The sequence below is a fragment of the Carica papaya genome, chromosome 3 (assembly GCF_054855325.1).
Source record: "Carica papaya isolate Zhongbai chromosome 3, ASM5485532v1, whole genome shotgun sequence".
Taxonomy (NCBI): Eukaryota; Viridiplantae; Streptophyta; class Magnoliopsida; order Brassicales; family Caricaceae; genus Carica; species Carica papaya.
In genome coordinates, this window is record NC_142311.1 from 23662860 (window position 1) to 23690425 (window position 27566).

Below are 27566 nucleotides of genomic sequence, written 5' to 3' on the forward strand. Positions count from 1 at the left end.
TATTTTTCATGCATTCATTTACAATCCACCACGTTATAAGAGTCTCATTACAAAGATCTTACATAATAGAACAATGAAAAACAAGGTCCGGCAGGCGGACCGTTCATCTTAGCGTGAGTCGAGCCATCGGGGCATTTTGCTTGATATTAGAATTAGAAGCAAAGGTATGGGGTATACGCACATAAAAAAAAATGACGATAAGGGGGAGCGAAGGAGAAGGGGTATATGTATTTGCTCCGCGAAATGGAATGTGTGCGATCATACTAGCACTAATTCGCCGGATCCCATCAGAACTCCCCAGTTAAGCATGCTTGGGTAAGAGTAGTACTAGGATGGGTGACCTCATGAGAAGTTCTCGTGTTGCACCCTTCTTTTGTCAAATAGGGCGTTAAACATTACGCAGGACCGGAGCGACGGTCTGCCGGTTCGTTCGCAAATGTGAGTCATGGCGCCTGGGCATTTTGTTTAATATTTTTTGTGCCTTGAATTAAAGCCCATCACGTGATAAGAGTGTTATTATGAGTATCTTACACAGTAAAATAATGAAAACAGAGATGCGGGAAGCAATTCGTTCATATGGGCTGAGTCGAAGCGCCGGGCATTTCGCTTGATATTAAAACAAAAAACGGAGGTGAGGTCTGCGTGTACAGCGAAACAAATGATGGGAGGAGGGAGGGAAGGAGAAGGGCGCATGCATTTGTAAAGCGGAATGGGACGGGTGCGATCAGACCAGCACTAATGCATCGAATACCCTAAGAACTCTGCAGTTAAGTGTCCCTTGGTGAGAGTAGTACTAAGATGGTTGATCTCTTGGAAAGTCCTCGTGTTGCACCTTTTTTTTTTACACACATGGCAATAAACATTACACGCGACCGGAACCACGGTCCGTCAGTTCATTTGCACACATGAGGCACCACGTTCATTTTGCTTAAATAATTTTCGTGCATTAATTTATAGTCCACCACGTTATAAGAGTCTCATTATGAGGGTCTTACATAGTAGAATAATGAGAAATGAGGTACGGCGGGTGGATCGTTAATATGAGCATGAGTCATGCTGCCAGGGCATTTTGCTTGATATTAAAATTAGAAGAAGAGGTGCGGGGTGCACACACAGCGAAAAAATTGACAGGAAAGGGGAGGGAAGGAGAAGGGGTATATGTATTTGCAGCGCGAAATGGAATTGGTGCGATCATACCAGCACTAATTCACTAGATCCCACCAGAATTCCGCAGTTAACCATTTTTGGGCAAGAGTAGTACTAGGATTGATGACCTCCTGGGAAATTATCATGTCGCACCCTGCTTTTTGCAGACAAGACGCTAAACAATACGCGGGATCGGAGCAACGGTCTGCTGGTTTATTTGTAAACGTGAGTCACGCTGCCGGGGTATTTTTCTTAATATTTTTCATGCATTCAATTAAAGCTCATCACGTGATAAGAGTGTTATTACAAGTATCTTACATAGTAAAACAATGAAAACAGAGGTGCGGTGTGCGATCTGTTCATATGGGCATGAGTCGAGGCGCCGGGGTATTTCGCTCGATATTAGAACTACAAGCAAAGGTGAGGTGTGCGCGTAAAGCGAAATAAATGACAGGAGGGGGGAGGGAAGGAAAATGGGTACATGAATTTGTGGCCCAAAATTGAATTGGTGCGATCATACCAGCACTAATTCACTGGATCCCATCAGCACTCCGCGGTTAAACGTGCTTGGGCGAGAGTAGTACTAGGATGGGTGACCTCCTGGGAAGTCCCTGTGTTACACCCTTCTTTTTGCAGACGGGGCATTAAATGTTTTTCAAGACCAGAGCGACGGTCCGCCGGTTCATTCGCAAACGTTAGTCACGGCGCCTGGGCATCTTGCTTAATATTTTTTGTGCATTCAATTAAATCCCATCATGTGATAAGAGTGTCCTTGCGAACATCTTACATAGTAGAACAACAAAAAATGAGGTGCGGCACGATCCGTTCATATGGGCATGAGTCGAGGCGCCGGGGCATTTCACTTGATATTAAAATTAGATGCAAAGGTGAGGTGCGTGCACAACGAATCAAATGACGGGAGGGGAGAGGGAAGGAGAAGAGGTATATGTATTTGCGGCACAAACTAGAATGGGTGCAATCATAGCACCACTAGTTCAACAGATCCCATCAGAACTCCGCAGTTAAGTGTGTTCGAGCAAGAGTAGTGCTGGGATTAGTGACCTACTGAGAAATTCTCGTGTTTCACCATTCTTTTTGTAGACGGGGTGTTAAACGTTATGCGGGATTATAACGACGATTCGCCGGTTCATTCGCAAACGTGAGTCACAGCACTGGAGAATTTTGCTTAATATTTTTCGCGCAATTAATTAAAGCCCATCATGTGATAAGACTGTCATTAAGAGTATCTTAGATAGTAAAACAACAAAAAATGAGGTGCAGTAGGCGATCCGTTCATATGGGCATGAGTCGAGGTGCGGGGTATTTCGGTTGATATTAGAACTAGAAGAAGAGGTGAGGTGCGCGCACAGTGAAATAAATGATGGGAGAGGGGAAGGAAGAAGAAGGGGTATATGTCTTTGTGGCGAAAACTAGAATGGAAGTGATCATAACAACACTAGTTCACTAGATCCCATAAGAACTCTACAGTTAAGCGTGCTTGGGCGATAGTAGTACTAGGATGGTTGATCTCCTAGGAAGTTCTCGTGATGCATCCTTCTTTTTGCAGACGGGGCTTTAAACATTACGCGGGACTGGAGCGACAGTCTGTCGGTTCATTCACAAACATGAGTCACGGTGCAAGGGCATTTTGCTTAATATTTTTCGTGCATTCAATTAAAGCCTATCACATGATAAGAGTATCATTACGAGTATCTTACATAGTAAAAAAATTAAAAAGAGGTGCGACAGGCAATCCGTTCATATAGGCAAGAGTCGAGGTACCAGGGCATTTTGCTTGATATTAGAACTAGAAACAGAGGTGAGGTCCGCGCACAGTGAAACAAATGACGAGAGGGGAGAGGGAAGTAGAAAGGGAATATGTATTTACGGCGCAAACTAGAATGTGTGCGATCATACTAGAACTATTTCTCCAGATCCCATCAGAGCTCCACAGTTAAGCGTGTTTGGGCGAGAGTAGTACTAAGATGGGTGACCTCTTGGGAAGTCCTCGTGTTGCACAATTCTTTTTGCAGATGGGGTGTTAAACGTTACGCGGGACCAGAACGACAGTCCGCCGGTTCATTCACAAACGCAAGTCACGGCGCCTGGGCATTTTGCTTAATATTTTTTGCGCATTTAATTAAAGCCCATCACATGATAAGAATGTCATTTTGAGTATCTTACATAATAGAACAACGAAAAATGAGGTGCGGCAGGCTGTTCATTCATATGGGCATGAGTCGAGGCGCCGGGCATTTCGCTCGATATTAGAACTAGAAGCATAGGTGAGGTGTGCACACAACGAAACAAATGATGGAAGGGGAGAGGGAAGGAGAAGGGTTATATGTCTTTGCGGCGCAAACTATAATGGGTGCGATCATACCAGCTCTAGTTCACTAGATCGCATCAGAACTTCGCAGTTAAGCGTGCTTGGGTGAGAGTAGTACTAGGATGGGTGACCTCCTAGGAAGTTCTCGTGTTGCACCCTTCTTTTTACAGACGGGGCCTTAAACGTTACGTGAGACTAGAGCGACGGTCCACCAGTTCATTCGCAAACAAGAGTCATGGCGCTAGGGCATTTTGCTTAATATTTTTCAAGCATTCAATTAAAGCCCATAACATGATAAGAGTATCATTGCGAGTATCATACATAGTACAACAAGGAAAAATGAGGTGCGGCGGGTGATCCGTTCATATGGGCATGAGTTGAGGCGCCAAAGCATTTCGCTTGATATTAGAACTAAAAGCATAGGTGAGGTGCGCGCATAGTGAAACAAATGATGGGAGTAGAGAGGGAAGGAGAAGCGGTATATGTCTTTGTGGCACAAACTAGAACGGGTGCGATCATACCAGCTCTAGTTCACTGGATCCCATTATAACTTTGCAGTTAAGCGTGCTTGGGTGAGAGTAGTATTAGGATTGGTGACCTCTTAGGAAGTCCTTATGTTGCGCCCTTCTTTTTGCAGACAGGGCATTAAACGTTAAGCGGAACCAGAGCGACGGTCCGTTGATCCATTCGCAAACGAGAGTCACGATGTCGGGACATTTTGCTTAATATTTTTTGCGCATTCAAATAAAGCCCATAACATGATAATAGTATCATTGCGAGTATCATACATAGTGAAATAACAAAAAATGAGGTGCGGCGGGCGATCTGTTCATATTGGCATGAGTCAAGGCGTCGAGGCATTTTGCTTGATATTAGAACTAGAAGCAGAGGTTAAGTGCACACACAGCCAAACAAATGATAGGAGGGGAGAGGGAAAGAGAAGGGGTATATGTATTTGTGGCGCAAATAAGAACGGGTGCGATCATACCAGCACTAGTTCACCAGATCCTATCAGAACTCTATAGTTAAGCGTGGTTGGGTGAGAGTAGTACTAGGATTGGTGAACTGCTGGAAGTACTTGTGTTGCACCCTTCTTTTTGTAGACGGGGTGTTAAACATTATGCGGGACCGGAGCGATGGTTTGCCGGTTCATTCGCAAACGTGAGTCACAGCGTCGGGAGATTTTACTTAATTTTTTTGTGTATTCAATTAAAATCCATCATGTGATAAGAGTCTTATTACGAGTATCTTACATAATAAAGCAACAAAAATAGAGGTGAGGTAGACGATCCGTTCATATGGGCATTAGTCGAGGCGCCGGCGCATTTTGCTTGATATTAGAATTAGAAGCAAACGTGCGGTGTACGCGCACAACGAAACAAATGATGGGAGGGGGGAGGGAAGGAAAAGAGAGAGAGATATATATATATATATTTAAAGCACAATTAGAGTAGGTTTGATCATACCAGCACTAATTCACTAGATCCCATCAAAACTTTGAAGTTAAGTGTGCTTCGACGGGAGTAGTACTAGGATGGGTTAACTTTTGGGAAATTTTCGTGTTACACCCTTTTTTTCGTAGACAAGGAATTAGATGTTACGTGGGCCAAAGCGAAAGTCTACCGGTTCATTCACAAACGTGAGTCATGGTGCCAGAAATTTTGTTTAATATTATTTCTGCATTCAATTATAGCCCACCACGTGATAAGAGTGTTATTACGAGTATACTACATAGTAGAACAACGAAAACAGAGGTGCGACAGGCAATCCGTTCATCTGGGCGTGAGTCAAGGCGTCGGGACATTTGTGTTGATATTAAAACTAGAAATAGAGGTGAGGTGTGAGTGTACAGTGATACAAATGATAGGAGGGGGGAGGGAAGTTGAAGTGGCACGTGCATTTGTAGTGGGGAATGGGATGGGCACGATCAGTTTGGCATTAATGCACTGAATCACGTAAGAACTCTATAGTTAAGTGTCCTTGGAATCTCACATAATCCTCGTGTTGCACCCGTCTTTTTTCAGATAGAGCATTAAACACTACGTGCGATTGGAGACACAGTCCACCGATTCATTCCCCTGCGTGAGTCTTGGCGCCATGGCATTTTGTTTAATATTTTTCGTGCATTCATTTATAGTCCACCGTAATAAGAATGTCATTACGAGAAGCTTACATAATAGAATAATAAAAAATGAGGTGCGGCGGACAGTCCATTCATCTCGGCGCGAGTCGAGCTGCCAGAGCATTTTGCTTGATATTAGAATTAGAAGTAGAGGTGAGGGGTGTGCGCACAACGAAAAAAATGACGGGAGGGGGGAGAGAAAGAGAAGGGGTATATCTATTTGCAGCGCAAAATGGAACGAGTGCGATCATACCAGCACTAATTCACCGGATCCCATCAGAATTCTGCAGTTTAGCATTTTTAGGCGAGAGTAGTACTAGGATGGGTGACCTCCTGAGAAGTACTCGTGTTGCACCCTTATTTTTGTAGACGGGGCATTAAACGTTACATGGGACTGGAGTGACGATCCACCAGTTCATTCGCAAACGTGAGTCACGGCGCCAGGGTATTTTGCTTAATATTTTTTTTGCATTCAATTAAAGCTCATCATGTGATATTAGAACTAGAAGTAGAGGTGCAATGTGCACGCACAAGAAACAAATGACAGGACGGGGGAGGGAAGGAGAAAGAGTGTATGTATTTGCAGCGCGGAATGAAACAGGTGCGATCATACCAGCACTAATGCACCGGATTCTATCAGAACTCCACAGTTAACTGTGCTTGGGTCAGAGTAGTACTAGGATTGTTGACCTCCTGGGAAGTCCTCGTGTTGCACCTATTTTTTTGTAGATGGGGCACTCGACATTACGCGCGACTAGAACTATGGTCCACTGGTTTATTCGCAAATGAGAGTCAAGGCGTCAGGATATTTTACTTGATATTAGAACGAAAGGCAGAGGTGCAGTGTGCACGCACAAGGGAACAAATGATGGGAGGGGGGAGGGAAGGAGAAGGAATGTATGTATTTGAAGAGCAGAATTAAACAGGTGCGATTATACTAGCAGTAATGCACCGTATCCCATCAGAACTCCGAAGTTAAGTGTGCTTGGGCAAGAGTAGTACTAGGATGGGTGACCTCCTAGGAAGTCTTCGTGTTGTTTGCAAATGGGGCATTCAACGTTACGCGAGACTGAAACTATGATCCGCTGGTTTATTCACAAATATGGGTCAAGAAGCCAGAGAAATTTTACTTGATATTAGAACGAGAAGCAGAGGTGTAGTGTGCACGCACAAGGAAACAAATGACGGAAGGGGGGAGGGAAAGAGAAGGAGTGTATGTATTTGCAGCGCGGAATGAAACAGGTTCAATCATACCAGTACTAATGCACCGAATCCCATCAGAACTCCGCAATTAACTGTGCTTGAGTGAGAGTAGTGCTAGGATGGCTGACCTTCGGGGAAGTCCTCGTGTTGCATCCATTTTTTTGTAGATTGAACATTCGACGTTACGTGCGACTGGAACTTTGGTCCACTAGTTTATTCAAAAATATTAGTTAATGAACCGAGAGATTTTACTTGATATTAGAACGAGAAGTAGAGGTGCGGTGGACAAGCATAAGAAAACAAAAGATGAGAGGGGGGAAGGAAGTAGAAGGAGTGTATGTATTTGCAGCACGTAATGAAATTGGTGCGATCATACCAGCACTAATACACTGGATCTCATCAGAACTTCGCAGTTAAGTGTGCTTGGGCGAGAGCAGTAATAGGATGGGTGACCTCTTGGGAAGTCCTCGTGTTGCATTAATTTTTTTGCAGATAGGGCATTTGACGTTACGCGATATTGGAATTATGGTCCGTTGGTTTTTTCGCAAATGTGAGTCAAGCCATCGGGGCATTATATTTGATATTAGAACGAGAAGTAGAGGTGTAGTGTGCACACACAAGGAAATAAATGACGGGAGGGGGGGGGGGAAGAGAAGGAGTGTCACATCTATTTGCAGGGCGTGATGAAATGGTTGCGATCATACCAGCGCCAATGCACAGGATCCCATCTTAGCTCCACAGTGAAGTGTGCTTGGGCGAGAGTAGTACTAGGATGGGTGACCTCATAGGAAGTCCTCGTGTTGCATCCATTTTTTTGCAGATGGGGCGTTCGACATTACACACAATTGGAACTATGGTCTGCTGGTTTATTCGCAAATATGAGTTATGGCGCCAAGGGATTTAACTTGATATTAGAACAAGGTGCATTTGCGAGTTAAGGCACCAGGGGATTTGATTTAATATTAGAACGAGAAGTAGAGGTGTAGTGTGCATGCACAAGGAAACAAATGACGGGAGGGGGAAGGGAAGTAAGAGTGTATGTATTTGCAGCGCGTAATGAAATGGTTGTGATTATACCAGCACTAATGCACCGAATCCCATCAGAACTCCGCAGTTAAGTGTGCTTCGGCAATAGTAGTACTAGGATGGATGACCTCCTGAAAAGTCCTCTTGTTGCACCCATAGTTTTGCAGATTAGGGGTTTGACGTTACGCGTGACTGGAACTATGATCCATTGGTTTATTCGAAAATGTGAGCCAAGGCGTCGGAAAATTTTATTTGATATTAGATCGAGAAAAAGAGGAGCAATGTGCACACGCAAGAAAACAAATGACGGGAGGGGGGAGGGAAGGAGAAGGAGTGTATCTATTTGCAGCGCGTGATAAAATGGGTGCGATCATACTAGCACTAATGCACCGGATCTCATCAGAACTCCGCAATTAAATGTACTTGGGCGAGAGTAGTACCAGGATAGGTGACCTCCTAGGAAGTCCTTGTGTTGCATCCATATTTTTGCAGATGGGGTTTTCGACGTTACGCACGAAAGAAATTATGGTCATTTTTTTATTCGCAAACGTGAGTCAAGGTGTCTGGGCATTTTACTTAATATTAGAACGAGAAGCAGTGATGTAGTGTGCACGCACAAGGAAATAAATGACGGGAGGGGGAGGGAAGGAGAATTGTATGTATTTGCAGCGCATAATGAAACAGGTGCGATCATACTAGCAAGAAAAATATTACTCTTATCACGTGATGGGGTTTAATTGAATGCATGAAAAATATTAAGCAAAATGCCCCGATCCCGTGACTCATGTTTGCGAATGAATCGGCGGATCGTCACTTTGATCTCCCATAACGTTTAACACCCGTCTGCAAAAAGAAGGGTGTAACACGAGTACTTCCTAAGAGGTCACCCATCCTAGTACTACTCTCACCAAAAAACACTTAACTATGGAGTTCTAATGGGATCTGGTGAATTAATGCTGGTATGATCGCACCCATTCCATTTTGTGCTACAAATACATGTATCCCTTCTCCTTCCCTCCCACCTCCAGTCATTTTTTTCATTGTGCGCGCACCCTGCATAGCTTCTTTTAATTTTAATTTTAAACAAAATACCTCGGTAGCTCGACTCACGCCTAGATGAAATGACTGCTTGTCGCACCTCGTTTTTTCATTGTTCTATTATGTAAAATGTCTGTAACGAGACACTTATAACATAGTGAATTATAAATGAATGCATGAAAAGTATTAAGCAAAATGACCTAACGCCGCGACTCACGTTTGCGAATGAACTGACGGACCATGGTTCCTTTCGCACTTGACATTTATTGCCTCGTGTGTAATGAAACAGGTGTAACACGAGGACTTTCCAAGAGGTCAATCATCTAAGAGCTACTCTAACCAAAGGACACTTTACTACAGAGTTCTTACGACATTTAGTGCAATAGTGCTGGTGTGATAGCACCCGTTCCATTCTACACTACAAATACATGTGCCACTTCTCCTTCCCTCCCTTCTCCCATCATTTGTTTTGCTGCACGCGTACACCTTACCTCTGTTTCTAGTTATAATATCAAAGGAAATGCTCTGACCCCTCGACTGATACACATATAAACGGATTGCCCGCCGCAACTCTATTTTTGTTGTTCTACTATGTAAGAAACTCGTAATAACACTCTTATCACGTGATGAGTTTTAATTGAATACATGAAAAATATTAAGCAAAATGCCCCGGCACCTGACTCACATTCGCGAATGAACCGGCGGACTGTCGCTCTAGTCCCGTGTAATGTTTAACACCCTGTCTGCAAAAAAAAAGGTACAACACGAGGACTTCCCAGGAGGTCACCCATCCTAATACTACTCTCGCAAAAGAACGCTTAACTACGGAATTCTGATGGGATCCGGTGAATTAGTGCTGGTGTTATCGCAGCCGTTACAATTCATGTCGCAAATCCCCTTTTCCTCCCCTCCCCCTCCCATCATTTGTTTTGCTGTACACGCACGCCTCACCGCTTCTTCTATTTCTAATATCAAGCAAATTATTCCAGTGCCTCGACTCATGCTCATATGAACGGATTGCCTGTCGCACCTCTTTTTCGTTATTCTACTATATAAGATGCTTGTAATGACACTCTCATCATGTGATGGGCTTTAGTTGAATGCGCAAAAAATATTAAGCAAAAATGCCCCGGCTCCATGACTCACATTTGTAAATGAACTTGCGGACCGTCACTCCGGTCCCGTATAACGTTTAACGCCTCGTCTGCAAAAAGAAGGATGCAACACGAGGACTTCCCAAGAGGTCAGCCATCCTAGTACTAAACTTGCCTAAGCACGTTTTACTGCGGACTTCTGATGGGATCTGGTGAATTAGTGCTGGTATTATTGCACCCTTTCTTGTTTGCACCTCAAATACATATGTCACTTCTCCTTTTCAATCCCCTCCCACCATTTGTTTTGTTGTGCGCACACCTCTCCTTTGCTTCTATTTCTAATATCAAGTGAATTACCTCGGCGCCACAACTCATGCCCATATAAATTGATCGCCTGCTGCACCTCATTTTTCGTGCAATGACACTCTTATCACATGGTGGGCTTTAATTGAATACGTAAAAAATATTAAGTAAAATAGCCCGGTGCTGTGATCACATTTGCAAATGAACCGGCAGATTGTCGCTCTGGTCCCGCATAACGTTTAACACCCCATTTGCAAAAAGAAGGGTGTAACACAAGGACTTCCCAGAAGGTCACCCATCCTATTACTACTCACGCCCAAGCACGCTTTTCTACGGAGTTCTGATGGGATCTGGTGAACTAGTGCTGGTATGATCGCACCCTTTCTTATTTGTGTCGTAAATACATATGCCCCTTCTTCTTCCCTCCACCCTCCCATCATTTGTTTCGTTGTGCATGCACCTCACCTCTTTTTCTAGTTCTAATATCAAGCGAAATGCCCTACGCCTCGACTCATTCCCATATGAAAGGATTGCCCGCTGCATCTCAATTTTTGTTGTTCTACTATGTAAGATACTCCTTACACTCTTATCATGTAATGGGTTTTAATTGAATGCACGAGAAATATTGAGCAAAATGCCCCGGTGCCGTGACTAATATTTGCGAATGAACCGGCGGACCGTCGCTCCGGTCCCACGTAATGTTTAATGCCCTGTCTATAAAAAAAAGGGTGCAACACGAAGACTTCCAAGGAGGTCACCCATCCTAGTGCTACTCTCCCCCAAGCACACTTAACTGCAGAGTTCTGATGGGATTTGATGAACTAATACTGGTATGATCGCACCAATTTTAATTTGTGCCGCAAGTACATATACCCCTTCTCCTTCTATCTCCCCTATCGTCATTTGTTTCGCTGTCCGCGCACCTCACCTCTGCTTTTAGTTCTAATATCAAGTAAAATGCCTCGGCACCTCAACTCACGCCCATATGAACGGATCGCTCCACATCTCATTTTTTGTTGTTCTAGTATATAAGATGCTCGCAATGACACTCTTATCACGTGATGGGCTGTATTGAATGCACGAAAAATATTAAGCAAAATGCCCTGGCGCTGTGACTCACATTTGCGAATGAACCAGCGAACCGTTGCTCCGGTCCCACGTAACGTTTAATGCCCCATCTGCAAAAAGACGGGTTCAATGCGAGCACTTCCCAAAAGATCACCCATCCTAGAACTATTCTCACACAAACATGCTTAACTTCAGAGTTCTTATTGGATTTGGTGAACTAATGCTAGTATGATAGCAGCTACTCTAGTTCGCGCCCCAAATACCTATACCCCTTCTCCTTCCCTCTCCCCTCCTGCCATTTGTTTCGTTGTGCGCACACTTCACCTCTGCTTCTAATTCTAATATCAAATGAAATGCCCGGCCCCTCAACTCATGCCCATATGAACGAAACGCTGGTCGCACCTCATTTTTCGTTGTTCTACTATGTAAGATGCCCACAAAGACACTCTTATAACGTGATGGGCTTTAAACGAATGCGCAAAAAATATTAAGAAAAATACGTCGGCGCCGTGACTCACATTTGTTAATGAACCGGTGGACCATCGCTCCGGTCCTACATAATGTTTAACGTCTCGTCTGCAAAAAGAAGGGTGCAACATGAGGACTTCTCAGGAGGTCACCTATCCTAGTACTAGTCTTGTCGAAGCACACTAAACTGCGTAGTTCTGATGGGATCCGGTGAACTAGTACTGGTATGATCGCACACGTTTTGGTTTGTGCTGCAAATACATATACCTCTTCTCCGTCCGTCTCCCCTCCCATCATTTGTTTTGCTGTGCGCGCACCTCACCTCTGCTTCTAGTTCTAATATCAAGCGAAATGCCCCGGCACCTCGACTCATGCCCATATGAACGGAACGTCCACCGCACTTAGTTTTTCGTTATTATACTATTTAAGATACTCGTAACGACACTCTTATCACGTGATGAGCTTTAATTAAATGCGCAAAAAATATTAAGCAAAATGTTCCGGCGCCGTGACTCATGTTTACGAATGAACCGACGGACCGTCGCTCTGGTCCTGTGTAATGTTTAGCACCCTGTCTGCAAAAAGAATGGTGCAACACGAGGATTTCCAAAGAGGTAACCCATCCTAGTACTAATCTCGTCCAAAAATGCTTAACTGCGGAGTTCTAATGGGATCCGGTGAATTAGTGTTGGTATGGTCACATCTGTTACATTTCACACTGCAAACACATATACCCTTCTCCTTCCCTCCCCCCATCCCATCATTTTTTTCACTGTGCGCGAACCTCGCACCTCTGCTTCTAATTCTAATATCAAATGAAATGCCTTGGCGGCTCGACTCACACCCAGATGAACAGACCGCCTGCTGCACCTTGTTTGTTATTGTTTTACTATGTAAGATTCTCGTAATGAGACTCTTATAACATGGTGGACTATAAATGAATGCACAAAAAATATTAAGCAAAATGCTCTAACGCCGCGACTCACATTTACGAATGAACCGATGACCGTTGTTGCCATCGAGTGTAACATTTATTGCCTCGTGTGCGAAAAAGTAAGTGCAACAAGAGGACTTTCTAAGAGGTCAACCATCTTAGTACTACTCTCACCAAAAGACACCTAACTGCAGAGTTCTTATGGCATTCGGTACATTAGTGCTGGTCTGATCGCACTCATCCCAATCCATGCCATAAATGCATGTGCCCCTTCTCCTTCCCTCCCCCCTCACGTCATTTATTTCGTTGTACGCACACACCTCACCTCTGCTTTTAGTTCTAATATCAAGCGAAATGCCCCAGCGCCTCGACTCATGCCCATATGAATGGATCACCCGCTGCACCTCTGTTTTCATTATTCTACTATGTAAGATACTCGTAATAGTCTCTTATCATGTTATGAGCTTTAATTGAATGCACGAAAAATATTAAGCAAAATGTTCCGACGCCGTGACTCATGTTTGCGAATGAACTAGCGAACTATTGCTTCGGTCTTGCGTAATGTTTAACGCCCTGTCTTCAAAAGAAGGGTGTAACACGAGGACTTCCAAAGAGGTCACCCATCCTAGTACTACTCTCAACCAAAAATGCTTAACTGTGGAGTTCTGATGGGATCCGGTGAATTAGTGCTGGTATGATCACACTCGTTCCATTTCGCGCTGCAAATAGACATACCCTTTCTCCTTCCGTCCCCCTCCCGTCATTTGTTTCGCTGTGCACACACCTCACCTCTGCTTCTAATTCTAATATCAAGCGAAATGCTCCGGCGGCTCGACTCGTGCCCAAATGAATGGACTGTCCACCGCACCTCATTTTTTTTATTCTACTATCTAAACTGCTAGTAATGACACTCTTATCACGTGGTGGCCTATAAATGAATGCACAAAAAATATTAAGCAAAATGCCATAGCGCCAAGACTCACGCTGGCGAATGACCCAGTGAACTGTCGTTCGGGTCCCGCGTAACGTTTGACATCCCGTCTGCAAAAAAAAGGATGCAACACGAGAACTTCCTAAGCAGTCATCCATCCAAGTACTACTCTCACAAAAGCACGATTAACTGTGGAGTTCTGATGGGATCCAAAGAACTAGTGCTAGTGTGATCGCACATGTTCTAGTTTGCACCGCACATACATATAGCCCTTCGTCTTCCCTCTCCCCTCCTGTCATTTGTTTCGCTGTTCGCGCACCTCACCTCTTCTTCTAGTTCTAATATCAAGCGAAATGCCCTGGTGCCTCGACTCATCCCCATATGAATGGATCGCCCGCCGCACCTCATTTTTCGTTGTTTTAATATTTAAGGTACTCGCAATGACACTCTTATCATGTGATGGATTTTAATTGAATGCGCAAAAAATATTAAGCAAAATGCCCAGACACCATGAATCACGTTTGTTAATGAACCGACAGACCATAGCTCCAGTCCCACGTAACATTTAACCCCTTGTTTACAAAATGAAGGGTGCAACACGAGGACTTCCCAAAAGGTCACCCATCCTAGACTACTCTCGCCCAAGCACGGTTAACTTCAAAGTTCTAATGGGATCCAGTGAACTAGTGCTGGTATGATCAGATCTGTTCTAGTATGCGCCGCAAATACCTATACCCCTTCTCCTTCACACACCCCTCCCGTCATTTGTTTCTTTGTGCACGCACCTCACCTCTGCTTCTAGTTATAATATTAAGCGAAATGCCCCGGCACCTCGACTCATGCCCATATGAACAGATTGCCCGCCGCACCTCATTTTTTGTTATTCTACTATTTAAGCAGCTTGCAATGACACTCTCATCACGTGATTAACTTTAACTAAATGCGCAAAAAACATTAAGCAAAATGCTCCAGCACCGTGACTCATATTTACAAATGAACTAGCAGACCGTCGCTCTGGTCCCGCGTAACGTTTAATGCTCCGTTTGTAAAAACAAGGGTGCAACATGAGGACTTCTGAAGAACCACCCATCCTAGTTCTACTCTTTCCCAAACACACTTAACTGCGTAGTTCTGATGGGATCCGGTGAATTAGTGCTGGTATGATCGCACCAATTTTTGTTTGCGCCGCAAATACATATACCCCTTCTCCTTCCCTGTCCCCTCACCTCTTCTTCTAGTTCTAATATCATGCGAAATGCTCCAGTGCCTCAACACATGCCTATATGAACGGAACGCCTGCTGCACTTTATTTTTCATTTTTCTACTATATAAGATGCTCGCAATGACACTCTCATCACGTTATGGACTTTAATTGAATGCGTAAAATATATTAAACAAAATGCCCCAGTGCCTTGACTCACATTTGCGAATGAACCAAGGGACCATAGCTCCGGTCCCGTGTAATGTTTAACGCCCCATTCACAAAAAAAAAGGTACAACATGAGGACTTCCCAGGAGGTCAACCATCCTAATACTACTCTCGCCAAAGCACGCATAACTGCAGAGTTCTGAATGGATCCGATAAATTATTGCTGGTATGATTGCAACCTTTCTTATTTCTGCCACAAATACATATGCCCCTTCTCCTTCCCGTCATTTGTTTCACTGTGCGCGCACCTCACCTCTACTTCTAGTTCTAATATCAAGTGAAATGCCTCGGCGCCTCGTCTCATGCCCATATTAACGGATCACCCGCTGCACTTCGTTTTTCGTTGTTCTACTATTTAAGATGCTCGTAATGACACTCTTATCACGTGATGGGCTTTAATTGAATGCTAAAAAAATATTAAACAAAATACCCCGGTGCCGTGACTCACGTTTACGAATGAACAGGCGGACTGTTGCTCTTGTCCCGCATAATGTTTAACACCCCATTTGAAAAAAAAGGGTGCAACACGAGAACTTCCCAGGAGATCACCCATCCTAGAACTACTTTCACCCAAGCACGATTAACTGCAAAGTTCTGATGGGATCCGATGAATTATTACTGGTATGATCGCACCCTTTCTTATTTGCACTGCAAATACATATGAACAGACCGCCCGTCGTACCTCTGTTTTTATTTTTTTACTAATTAAGATGCTCGTAATGATACTCTTATCATGTGGTGGACTATAAATAATTGCACTAAAAATATTAAATAAAATGCCTTCGCACCACAACTCATGCTAGTGAATGAACTGGTAGACCACGGCTCCCTATCGTGTGTAATGTTTAATGCTGTCTCTGTAAAAAGAGAGGTGCCACACAAGGACTTCCAAGGAGGTCACCAATCCTAGTACTACTCTCGCCCAAGCACCCCTAACAGTGGAGTTTTAATGGGATCTGATGCATTAGTGCTGATATGATCGCACCAGTTTCATTCTCCACTTCAAATACATATACCCCTTCTGCTTCCCTCTTCCCTCTCGTCATTTGTTTCGTTGCACGTGCCCACCGCACCTCTATTTCTAGTTCTAATATCAACTAAAATGCCCTGGTGCCTTGACTGACGCCTAGATGAACGAACTGCCCGCCGCACCTATATTTTTGTTGTCTTACCATGTAAGATGCGCTCGACTCACGCCCAGATGAACGGACCGCTCGCTACACCTGTTTTCGTTGTTCTACTTTGTAAGACGTCGTAAGAACAATCTTATCACGTGGTGGACTATAAATGAATGCACAAAAAATCTTAACAAAGATATCCCGGTGCCGCGACTCATGTTTACGAATGAACCTGTAGACCATGGATTCGATCCTACGTAACGTTTACTACCCTGTCTGCAAAAGGATGGGTACAACACGAGGCCTTTCCAAGAGGTCACCCATCCAAGTACTACTCTCGCCCAAGCAAGAGTAAACATGAGTGCACAATACGAATGAACCTGTGAAGTTCTGATGGGATCTTGTGAATTAGTGCTGGTATGATTGCACCACTTTCATTCCATGCTACAAATACATATGCCCCTTCTCTTTCCCTCACCCCTCCCGTCATTTGTTTTACTGTGCACGCACACCACACCTCTGCTTCTAGTTCTAATACATAGTGAAATGCCCCAGCGCCTCGACTAACACCCAGATGAACGTACCGCCTGCCACACCTCTATTTTTGTTGTTCTACTAAGTAAGATACTCGTAATAATACTCTTATCTTGTAATGGAGTATAAATGAATACACAAAAAATATTAAGAAAAATGCCTCGACACCGCGAATCATGCAGACGAATGAACTAGTGGACCGTATCTCTCGTCGCGCGTAATGTTTAACGCCCCATCTACGAAAAGATCACTGCAACAAAAGGACTTCCCAAGAGGTCACCCATCCTAGTACTACTCTCACCCAAGCAGGCTTAACTACGAAGTTCAATGGGATCCGATGCATTAGTGCTGGTATGATCGCACCCTTTCCACTCCACACTACAAATACATATACCACTTCTCCTTCCCTCTCCCCTCCCGTCATTTATTTTGTTATGCGCGCACACCGCACCTCTTTTTCTAGTTCTAATATCAAGTAAGATGCCCAAGCGTCTCGACTCATGCCCAGATGAACAGACCGCCTGCCACAACTCTATTTTCGTTGTTCTACTATGTAAGATGCTTGTAATGACTTTCTTATCTCGTGATGGACTATAAATGAATGCATGAAAAATATTAAGCAAAATATCCCAACGCCGTGACTCACACTGGCGGACTGTGGCTCCGATCACGCGTAATATTTAACGCCCTGTCCATAAAAAGACGGGTGAAACATGAGGACTTCGCTAGGAGTTTGACAGGATCTGGTGCGTTACTGTTAGTATGATCGCACCCCTTCCATTCCGTGTTGTAAATAAATATACCCCTTCTCCTTCTCTCCCCCTCCTGTCATTTATTTCGCTATGCGTGCACAATACACCTCTGTTTCTAGTTCTAATATCAAACAAAATGTCCAAGCACCTCGACTCATGCCTAGATAAACAGACCACCTATCGTACCTCGTTTTTCGTTATTCTACTATGTAAGATGCTCGTAATGACATTCTTATCATGTGGTGGACTATAAATGAATGCATGAAAAATATTAAGCAAAATATTCTGGTGTCGCGACTCACACCGGCGGACTATGGCTCCTATCGCGCATAATGTTTAACACCCCATCCGTAAAAAGACAGGCACAACATGAAGACTTCCTAGAAAGTCACCCATCCTAGTACTACTCTTGCCAAAGCACGCTCAACTACGGAGTTCGATGAAATCCGGTGCATTAGTGCTAGTATGATCGCATCTCTTCTATTTTGCGCTACAAATACATATACCCCTTCTCCCTCCCTCCCCCCTATTATTTGTTTCGCTATGCACGAACACCACACCTCTGCTTATAGTTCAATATAGAGCATAATGCTCCAACGCCTCAGCTCACGCCCAAATGAATGGACTATCCGCTGCACCTCGTTTTTTGTTATTCTACTATGTAAGATGCTCGTAATGACACTCTTATCATGTGGCGAACTATAAATGAATGCACAAAAAATATTAAGAAAAATGTCTCGGCGTCGCGACTCACTCCGGGGGATAATGGCTTTGATCGTGCATAATGTTTAACGTCCCATCAGCAAAAAGACTAGTGGAATATGAGGACTTTCCAAGAGGTCACCCATCTTAGTGCTACTTCCGCCCAAGCACACTTAACTATGAAATTCGATGGGATCCAGTGTATTAGTGCAGGTACGATCTCACCCTTTCCATTCCATGGTGCAAGTACATATACCTCTTCTCCTTCCCTCTCCCCTCCCGTCATTTTTTTCATTGTGCGCACACACCACACCTCTATTTTTAGTTCTAATATCAAGCGACAAACCTCGGTGCCTCGACTCACACCCAGATGAACGGATTGCCTGCCGCACCTGGTTTTTTGTTGTTATACTATGTGAGATACTCGTAATGACACTCTTATCACGTGGTTGACTACAAATGAATGCACGAAAAATAATAAGCAAAATTTTCAGGACTCGCGACTCACACCAGCAGACTGTGGCTTCGATCGCACTTCACGTTTAACACCCCGTCTACAAAAAGATGGGTTCATCACGAGGACTTTCCAGGAGGTCACCCATCCTAAAACTATTCTCGACCAAGCACGCTTGACTACAGAGTTCTGATGGGATCCTTTGCATTAGTGTTTGTATGATCACAACTGTTCCATTCCTCGTTATAAATACATATACTCGTTCTCCTTCCCTCCCCCTCCCATCATTTATTTCGTTGTGCGAGCATAACTCATCTCTGCTTCTAGTTCTAATATAGAGTGAAATGCCATGTCGCTTTGACTCACGCACAGAAGAATAAAGGCCTACTACACCTTTTTTTTCGTTGTTCTACTATGTAAAACTCTCGTAATGAGACTCTTATCATGTGGTGGACGATAAATAAATGCACGTAATATATTAAGCAAAATGTTTCAGCGTCGCTACTCATGCCGACTGACTGTGGCTCCGATCGCGCGTAACGTTTGACGCCCCGTCTGCAAAAAGATAAGTGCAACATGAGGACTTCCCAAGAAGTCACCTATCCTAGTACTACTCTCACCCAAGCACGCTTAACTACGGAGTTCGATGGGATACGGTGTATTAGTGCTAGTATGATTGCACCCCTTCCATTTCGCACTGCAAATACATATACCCATTCTCCTTCCTTACCCCCACCTGTCATTTTTTTCACTATGTGCGCACACCGCACCTCTGTTTATAGTTCTAATATCAAGGAAATGCCCTGACGCCTCGACTAACGCCTAGAAGAAAGGACCGCCCGCTGTGCCTCATTTTTCTTTATTCTACTATGTAAGATGCTCGTAATGACACTCTTATCACGTGGTAGACTATAAATGAATGCACGAAAAAATAGTAAGAAAAATTTTCTGGCGACGCGACTCACACCAGCTGATTGTGGCTCCGATCACGCGTATCGTTTTACTCATCGTTTGTAAAAAAACAGTGCAGCACGAGGACTTCTCAGGAGGTTACCGATCCTAGTACTACTCTCGCCCAAGCATGCTTAACTGCATAGTTCGATGGGATCTGGTGTATTAGTGCTGGTATGATCGCACCCCTTCCATTCCGCATTGCAAATACATATACTCATTCTCCTTTCCTCCCTCTCCCATCATTTTTTTCGTTGTACGTGCACACTGCATCCCTGTTTCTAGTTTTAATATCAAGTAAAATGCCCTAGCGCCTCGACTCATGCCCAAATTAAAGGACCACCCGCCACAGCTTTTTTTTCGTTATTCTACTATGTAAGATGCTCGTAATGACTCTCTTATCATGTGGTGGACTATAAATGAGTGCATAAAAAAAAGTAAGCAATATGCCCTGGCACGGCGACTCATGCCAGCAAATGAACAAGCGGACTATGGCTCCGGTTAAGCGTAACGTTTAACGTCCTGTCTGCAAAAAGACAGGTGCAACACGAGCACTTCCCAAGAGGTCACTCATCTTAGTATTGCTCTCGTCCAAACACGCTTACCTGCAGAGTTATGATGGGATACGATGCATTAATGCTAGTATGATCCCACCCGCCCCATTCCGCACTACAAATACATATACCCCTTCTCTTTCCCTTCCCCCTCCAATCATTGGTTTCACTCTGCATGGACACTACACCTCTACTTCTAGTTGTAATATCAAGAAAAATGCCCCGTTGCCTCGATTCACACCCAGATTAACGGACCCCCAGCCGTACCTATATTTTGGTTGTTCTATAATTTAAGACGCTCGTAATGACATTCTTATCAGGTGGTGGACTATAAATGGACGCACGAAAAATACTAAGAAAAATGCTCTAGTGCTGCAACTCATGGCGAATTGCCCATATGAACGGAACGCCCATCACACCTCGTTTTTCATTATTCTACTATTTAAGTTGCTCGCAATGAGACTCTCATTATGTGATTGACTTTAGCTGAATGTGCAAAAAGTATTAAGTAGAATGCATCAGCGCCGTGACTCACATTTGCGAATGAACCGACTAACCATCACTCCGGTCCCGTGTAACGTTTAACGCTCCGTCTGCAAAAAAAGGATGCAACACAAAAACTTCCTAGGAGGTCACCCATTCTAGTACTAGTCTCGCCCAAGAATGCTTAACTGCAGAGTTCTGATTGGATCCAGTGAACTAGTGCTAGTATGATCGCACCTTTTCTAGTTTGTACCGCAAATAGATATATTTTTTTCCCTTCACTCTCCCCTCCCGTCATTTGTTTCTTTTTGCGTGCACCTCACATCTGCTTCTAGTTCTAATATCAAGCGAAATGCCCCTGTGCCTCAACTCATGCCCATATGAACGGATCGTCCACCGCACCTCATTTTTCGTTGTTCTACAATTTAACATGCTCGCAATGACACTCTGATCACTTGATGGGCTTTAATTGAATGAGCAAAAAATATTAAGCAAAATGCCATGGCGTCGTTACTCATGTTTGCAATTGAATAAGAGGACTGTCGCTCCGGTTCCGCATAATGTTTATCATCCCGTTTGTAAAATGAAGGGTGCAACACGAAGACTTCCTAGGAGGTAACCCATCCTAGTACTACACTCGCCCAAACACGTTTAACTGCGGAGTTCTGAAGGGATCCGGTGAACTAGTGCTGGTATGATCCCACCCGTTTTAGTTTGCGCCGTAAATACATATACCACTTCTCCTTCACTCTCCCATCCCGTCATTTGTTTCTCTGAGCGCGCACCTCACCTCTATTTCTAGTTCTAATATTAAGAGAAATGCCCCGGCGCCTCGACTCATGCCCATATGAATGGTTCGCCCGTCGAACCTCGTTTTTCGTTGTTCTACTATTTAAGATGCTAGCAATGACACTCTAATCACGTGATGGACTTTAATTGAATGCACAAAATGCTCCGGCTCCATGACTCATGTTTGCGATTGAACTGGTGGATCGTCAATCCGGTCCCGCGTAATGTTTAACACACCATCTTAAAATGAAGGGTGCAACACGAAGACTTCCTAACATGTCACCCATCCTAGTACTACACTCGCCTAAGCACAGTTAACTGCGGAGTTCTGATGGGATTCGGTGAATTAGTGCTGGTATGATCGCACCCGTTCTGGTTTGCACTGCAAATACATATACCCCTTCTCCTTCACTCTCCCCTCCTGTCATTTTTTTCTCTGAGTGCGCACCTCACCTTTGCTTCTAGTTCTATTATCAACCGAAATGTCCCGGCGCCTCGACTCATGCCCATATGAACGGATCACCAGCCCGCCTCATTTTTCGTTGTTCTACTATTTAAAATTCTCACAGTGAAACTCTCATCACGTGATGGACTTTAATTGAATGCGCAAAAAATATTAAGCAAGATGCCCCGGTGCCGTGACTCACGTTTATGAATGAACCAGCAGACCATCGTTCTGGTATTATGTAACGTTTAACGCTCTGTCTGCAAAAGAAGGTTGCAAGACGAGAACTTCCCAGGAGGTCACCCATCCTAGTATTACTTTTGCCCAAGCACGCTTAGCTGCGGAGTTTTAATGGGATCCGGTGAAGTAGTGCTAGTATGATTGCACCCTTTTCTATTTGTGCCGCAAATAAATATTCGCCTTCTCCTTCCCATTCCCCTCCCAACATTTGTTTTGCTGTGCGCGCACCTCACCTCTGCTTCTAGTTCTAATATCAACCGAAATGCCTCGGTGCCTCGACCCATGCCCATATGAACGGATCACCCGCCGCACCTCATTTTACATTGTTTTTCTATTTAAGATGCTTGCAATGACATTATTATCACAAGATGGACTTTAATTGAATGCGCAAAAAATATTAAGCAAAATGCCCTAGCGCCTTGACTTACGTTTGCGAATGAACCGGCGGACCGTCGCTCCAACCCCGCGTAACGTTGCTCCAGCCCCGCGTAACGTTTAACACCCCATTTGTAAAAAGAAGTGTGCAACACAAAGACTTCCCATGAGGTCACCCATCCTAGTACTACTCTCGCCCAAACACGCTTGACTGCGAAGTTCTGATAGGATTCGTTGAACTAGTGGTACGATCACACTCGTTCTAGTTTGTGCCATAAATACATATACCCCTTATACTTCTCTCTCCCCTCCTGTCATTTGTTTCTCTTTGCGGGCACCTTGCCTCTACTTCTAGTTCTAATATCAAGCGAAATGCTCTGGCGCCTCGACTCATGCCCATATAAATGGAACGCCCGCCACACCTCTGTTTTCATTGTTTTATTATGTAAGATGCTCGTAATAACACTCTTATCACGTGATGGGCTTTAATTGAATGCATGAAAAATATTAAACAAAAATTCTCCGGCGTCGTGACTCACGTTTATGAATGAACCAGCGGACCGTCGCTCCGATCCTGCGTAACGTTTAATGCCCTATCTGCAAAAAGATTGGTGCAACACGAGGACTTCCTAGGAGGTCACCAATCCTAGTACTACTCTCGCCCAAGCATGCTAAACTACGTAGTTCTGATGGGATCTGGTGAACTAGTGCTGGTATGATCGCACATGTTCTGGTTTGCGTCGCAAATATATATACCCGTTCTCCTTCCCTCTCCCCTCTTGTCATTTGTTTCGTTGTGTGCGCACCTCACCTCTACTTCAAGTTCTAATATCAAGTGAAATGTTCTGGCACCTCGACTCATTCCCATATGAACGGATTGCTTGCCGCACCTCTGTTTTCGTTGTTCTATTATGTAAGATACTCGTGATAATATTCTTATCATGTGATGGGCTTTAATAGAATGCACGAAAAATATTAAGCAAAATGCCCCGATGTCGTGACTCACCTTTGTGAATGAACTAGCGGATCATTGCTTCGGTCCTGCATAACATTTACTTCCCGTCTGCAAAAAGAATAGTGCAACACGAAGACTTCCAAGGAGGTCACCCATCCTAGTACTACTGTCGCCCAAAAATTCTTAGCTGCGGAGTTCTGATGAGATCTTGTGAATTAGTGTTGGTATGATCACACTCGTCCCATTTCGTGCTATAAATAGATATACCCCTTCTCACCTTCTGTCATTTTTTTTTATGCGTGAACACCTCGCACCTTTGCTTCTAATTCTAATATCAAGGGAAATGCTCTGGTGGCTCGACTCGTGCCTAGATAAATGGACTGTCCACCGCACCTCATTTTTTTTTATTCTACTATTTAAGCTGCTCGTAATGACACTCTTATCACGGGTGGACTATAAATGAATGCATGAAAAATATGAAGCAAACGCCATGGCGCCATGACTCACACTGACGAATGAACCAGTGGACCGCATCTCCGGTCGCGCGTAATGTTTAACGCTCCATCTGAAAAAGAGGAGTGAAACACGAGGATTCAGTGGGATTCCAAAGACACTTAACTGCAGAGTTCTTATGGGATTCAGTGCATTAGTGTTGGACTGATCGCACCCGTCCCATTCCCTGCTATAAATGCATGTGCCACTTCGACTTCCCTCCCCCCTCTGATCATTTATATTACTGCATACGCACACCTCACCTCTTTTTTTAGTTTTAATATCAAGGAAAATGCCTCGGCACCTTGACTCACACCTAGATGAACGGATCGTCCACTGCACCTCTATTTTTGTTGTTCTATTATGTGAGATACTCGTAATAGCACTCTTATCACATGGTGGGGTATAATTGAATGCACGAATAATATTAAGCAAAATACCCAGCACCGTGACTCACATTTACGAACGAATTGGTAGACTGTCGCTTCGGTCCTGCGTAACGTTTAACGCCCTGTTTGCGAAAAGAAGGGTGCAACACAAGGACTTCCCAAGAGGTCACCCATCCTCGTACTACTCCCGCCCAAGCACACTTAACTGTGGAAGTTTGATGAGATCTAGTGAATTAGTGCTGGTATGATCAAACAAATTCTAATTTGTGCTTTAAATATATATATATCCCTTCTCCTTCCCTCCCCCCCTCTTGTCATTTGTTTCGCTGTGCACGCACACCGCACACTTGCTTCTAGTTCTAATATCAAGCGAAATGCACTGGTGCCTCGACTCATGCCCGTATGAATAGATCGTCCGCCGCACCTTTGTTTTCGTTGTTTTATTATGTAAGATACTCATAATAACACTCTTATTACCTGATGGATTTTAATTGAATACACACAAAAATTTTAGCAAAATGTCCCAACGCCGTGACTCACGTTTGCGAATAAATCGGTTAATGCCCCATCTGTAAAAAGAAGGGTACAACACGAGAACTTCTCAGCAGGTCACCCATCTGAATATTACTCTTGCCCAAGCACGCTTAACTACAGAGTTCTGATGGGATCCGGTGAATTAGTGTTGGTATGATCACACCCGTTCTAATTTGTGCCGCAAATACATATATCCCTTCTCCTTCCCTTTTCCCTCCCGTCATTTGTTTTTCTATGCGCGCAACTCACCTCTGCTTCTAATTCTAATATCAAGCAAAATTACCTAGCACCTCGACTCATGCCCATATAAACGGATCGCTCGCAGCACCTCGTTTTTCGTTGTTCTACTATGTATGATACTCACAATGATATTCTTATCACGTTATGGGCTTTAATTGAATGCGTAAAAAATATTAAGCAAAATGCTCGGCGCCGTGACTCTCGTTTGCGAATGAACCGGTGGACTGTCGCTCTAATCTCGCGTAACGTTTAATGGCCCGTGTTCAAAAAGAAGGGTGCAACACGAGGACTTCCAGGGAGGTCACCCATCTTAGTACTATTCTCGCCAAAGCACGCTTAGTTGCGAAGTTCTGATGGGATCCGGTGAACTAGAGCTGGTATGATCGCACTCATTCTAGTTTGTGCCGCAAAGACATATACCCCTTCTCCTTCCCTCTCCCTTCCCATCATTTGTTTTGCTTTGCGCGCGCCTCATCTGTGCTTTTAAGTCTAATATCAAGTGAAATGCCGGTGCCTTGACTCATGCCCATATAAACGGACAGCCCGCTGTAACTCGTTTTTCGTTGTTCTACTATGTAAGATACTCGAAATGACATTCTTATCACGTGATGGGCTTTAATTGAATGCGTGAAAAATATTAAGCAAAATGCTCCGGCACCGTGACTCACACTTGTGAACTAACCAGTAGACTATCGTTCCGGTCCTATGTAATGTTTAATGCCCCATCTGTAAAAAGAATGGTGCAACACGAGGACTTCCCAGGAAGTCACCCACGTTAGTACTACTCTCGGCCAAGCAAACTTAACTGCGGAGCTCTGACAGGATCTGGGAAAATAGTACTCGTATGATCGCACACGTTCTAGTTTGCGCTGCAAATAAATATTCTCCTTCTCCTTCCCTTTTCCCCTCCCATCATTTGTTTCACTGTGCGCGCAACTCACTTCTGCTTCTAGTTCCACTATCAAGTGAAATGCCTTACTGCCTCGACTCATGCCTATATGAACGGATCGCCCGCCATACCTTGTTTTTTATATTTCTACTATGTAAGATACTTATAATGACACTCTTATCACGTGATAGGCTTTAATTGAATGCGCGAAAAATATTAAGCAAAATGCCCTTGCGCCCTGACTCACGTTTGCGAGTAAACCGGCGGACTGTCGCTCTGTTCCCGCGTAATATTTAACGCCCCATCTGCAAAAAGAAGGGTGCAACATGAGGACTTCCTAGGAGGTCAACCATCCTAGTACTACTCTTGCCCAAACACTCTTAACTTTGGAGTTCTGATTGGATTCGGTGAGCTAGTACTGGTATGATCGCTCCCATTCTAGTTTACGCCGTAATGACATATACCCCTTCTCCTTCCCTCCCCCTCCTGTCATTTGTTTTACTGTGCGCGCACCTCACCTCTTCTTCTAGTTCTAATATCAAGCGAAATGCCCTGTGCCTCGACTCATGCCCATATAAACGAATCACGCTGCAACTTGTTTTTCTTTTTTCTACAATGTAAGATTCTCACAAGTATACTTTTATCACGTGGTGGAATATGAATGAATGCACAAAAAATATTAAGCAAAATAGCCTGACACCGTGACTAACGTTTGCGAGTGAACCGACAAACCGTGGTTCCAGTCGCACGTAACGGTTTATTGTCTCATGTGCAAAAAAACAGGTGCAATACGAGGACTTTCCTAAAGGTCAACAATCTTAGTACTACTCTCACCAAAGGACACTTAACTGCAGAGTTCTTATGGGATTCAGTGCATTAGTGCTGGTCTGATCGCACCGGTCCCATTCCCCGCTACAAATGCATCTGCCCCTTCTCCTTCCCTCCTCCCTTCCGTCATTTGTTTCGCTGTACGTGCACACCTCACCTTTGCTTCTAGATCTAATATCAAGCAAAATGCCCCAATGCCTCGACTCATCCCTATATGAACGAATCTCTTGCCACACCTCTATTTTTGTTGTTCTAATATGTAAGATACTCGAAATAACACTCTTATCATGTGATGGGTACTAATTGAATGCACAAAAAATATTAAGCAAAATGTCCCAACGCCGTGACTCACGTTTGTAAATAAACCAGTCGATCGTCGCTCCGGTCCCATGTAACATTTGCCTTATCTTCAAAAAGAAGGGTGCAACATGAGGACTTCCCAAGAGGTCACCCATTCTAGTACTGCTCTCGCCTAAAAATGCTTAACTACGGAGTTCTGATGGGATCCAGCTAACTAGTGCTGGTATGATCGCATCTATTTTAGTTTGCGCCGCAAATACATATACCTCTTCTCATTCCCTTTCCCCTCCAATCATTTGTTTCGTTGTATGCACACCTCACCTCTGCTTCTAGTTCAATATCAAGTGAAATGCTCCGGCACCTCGATTCATGCCCATATGAGCGGATCGTCTGCCGCACCTCGTTTTTCATTGTTCTACTATTTAAGATGCTCGCAATGACACTCTTATCA

The 27566-nt window shown here is 44.1% G+C and overlaps 24 pseudogenes; 9 read left to right on the forward strand and 15 right to left on the reverse strand.

The window, feature by feature from the left end:
• Positions 1–250: 250 nt before the first annotated feature.
• On the forward strand, positions 251–369 carry LOC148267144 (5S ribosomal RNA; annotated as a pseudogene).
• Positions 370–1652: 1283 nt separating this feature from the next.
• LOC148267145 (5S ribosomal RNA) lies at positions 1653–1771 on the forward strand (annotated as a pseudogene).
• A 1278-nt stretch (positions 1772–3049) lies between these two features.
• Positions 3050–3168, forward strand: LOC148267146 (5S ribosomal RNA; annotated as a pseudogene).
• Positions 3169–3515: 347 nt separating this feature from the next.
• On the forward strand, positions 3516–3634 carry LOC148267147 (5S ribosomal RNA; annotated as a pseudogene).
• Positions 3635–5836: 2202 nt separating this feature from the next.
• Positions 5837–5955, forward strand: LOC148267148 (5S ribosomal RNA; annotated as a pseudogene).
• Positions 5956–6196: 241 nt separating this feature from the next.
• On the forward strand, positions 6197–6315 carry LOC148267149 (5S ribosomal RNA; annotated as a pseudogene).
• An 847-nt stretch (positions 6316–7162) lies between these two features.
• Positions 7163–7281, forward strand: LOC148267150 (5S ribosomal RNA; annotated as a pseudogene).
• A 209-nt stretch (positions 7282–7490) lies between these two features.
• On the forward strand, positions 7491–7609 carry LOC148267151 (5S ribosomal RNA; annotated as a pseudogene).
• A 579-nt stretch (positions 7610–8188) lies between these two features.
• LOC148267152 (5S ribosomal RNA) lies at positions 8189–8307 on the forward strand (annotated as a pseudogene).
• Positions 8308–10079: 1772 nt separating this feature from the next.
• Positions 10080–10198, reverse strand: LOC148267153 (5S ribosomal RNA; annotated as a pseudogene).
• A 325-nt stretch (positions 10199–10523) lies between these two features.
• LOC148267154 (5S ribosomal RNA) lies at positions 10524–10642 on the reverse strand (annotated as a pseudogene).
• Positions 10643–10986: 344 nt separating this feature from the next.
• Positions 10987–11105, reverse strand: LOC148267155 (5S ribosomal RNA; annotated as a pseudogene).
• A 1278-nt stretch (positions 11106–12383) lies between these two features.
• On the reverse strand, positions 12384–12502 carry LOC148267156 (5S ribosomal RNA; annotated as a pseudogene).
• Positions 12503–13318: 816 nt separating this feature from the next.
• Positions 13319–13437, reverse strand: LOC148267157 (5S ribosomal RNA; annotated as a pseudogene).
• A 2170-nt stretch (positions 13438–15607) lies between these two features.
• Positions 15608–15726, reverse strand: LOC148267158 (5S ribosomal RNA; annotated as a pseudogene).
• Positions 15727–16990: 1264 nt separating this feature from the next.
• LOC148267159 (5S ribosomal RNA) lies at positions 16991–17108 on the reverse strand (annotated as a pseudogene).
• A 2109-nt stretch (positions 17109–19217) lies between these two features.
• Positions 19218–19335, reverse strand: LOC148267160 (5S ribosomal RNA; annotated as a pseudogene).
• A 337-nt stretch (positions 19336–19672) lies between these two features.
• Positions 19673–19790, reverse strand: LOC148267161 (5S ribosomal RNA; annotated as a pseudogene).
• A 1436-nt stretch (positions 19791–21226) lies between these two features.
• Positions 21227–21345, reverse strand: LOC148267162 (5S ribosomal RNA; annotated as a pseudogene).
• A 333-nt stretch (positions 21346–21678) lies between these two features.
• On the reverse strand, positions 21679–21797 carry LOC148267163 (5S ribosomal RNA; annotated as a pseudogene).
• A 346-nt stretch (positions 21798–22143) lies between these two features.
• Positions 22144–22262, reverse strand: LOC148267164 (5S ribosomal RNA; annotated as a pseudogene).
• A 1300-nt stretch (positions 22263–23562) lies between these two features.
• On the reverse strand, positions 23563–23681 carry LOC148267165 (5S ribosomal RNA; annotated as a pseudogene).
• Positions 23682–24904: 1223 nt separating this feature from the next.
• On the reverse strand, positions 24905–25023 carry LOC148267166 (5S ribosomal RNA; annotated as a pseudogene).
• Positions 25024–25370: 347 nt separating this feature from the next.
• Positions 25371–25489, reverse strand: LOC148267167 (5S ribosomal RNA; annotated as a pseudogene).
• Positions 25490–27566: the final 2077 nt, after the last annotated feature.